We start from the raw sequence: 450 nt of genomic DNA on the forward strand, positions 1-450 counted from the left end.
TTCCAGTTCTCCGTCCTATGCGTTGTACATTGAAACTCGATGACTTAAAATGGCGGCCTTTGCGCCCTGTCAGAGAATGGGCGGAGTATGTAAAAATGACGACATCACGTCATTTTACTCAACTCCTCCGGAAGTAATTTTGTAACTTGATATCCACAACAGTCAACTACAGTAAAGTCAATATTTACAGTGCATGAAATGCCCTGTATTGTTATTCCTAGGCATTTTCTTCTTCTTCTTCTTATTCTTCTTACCTTTTTCTGCGATTAATTCAGCTCGAACCGCTTAACTTAGAAACTTCGTTCAAACTTTGTCGCGTAGGTCTTGTAAAGGACACTTATGCTATTATATGTATTTTTCACCTTTCTAAACTTTATACTTTTTAAGATATTAAAGAAAAACGAATCTAAATTTCTCCCATTGACTTACATTGGGCCATTATGACATCAT

Source organism: Sprattus sprattus (assembly GCF_963457725.1).
Source record: "Sprattus sprattus genome assembly, chromosome: 9".
Taxonomy (NCBI): domain Eukaryota; kingdom Metazoa; phylum Chordata; class Actinopteri; order Clupeiformes; family Clupeidae; genus Sprattus; species Sprattus sprattus.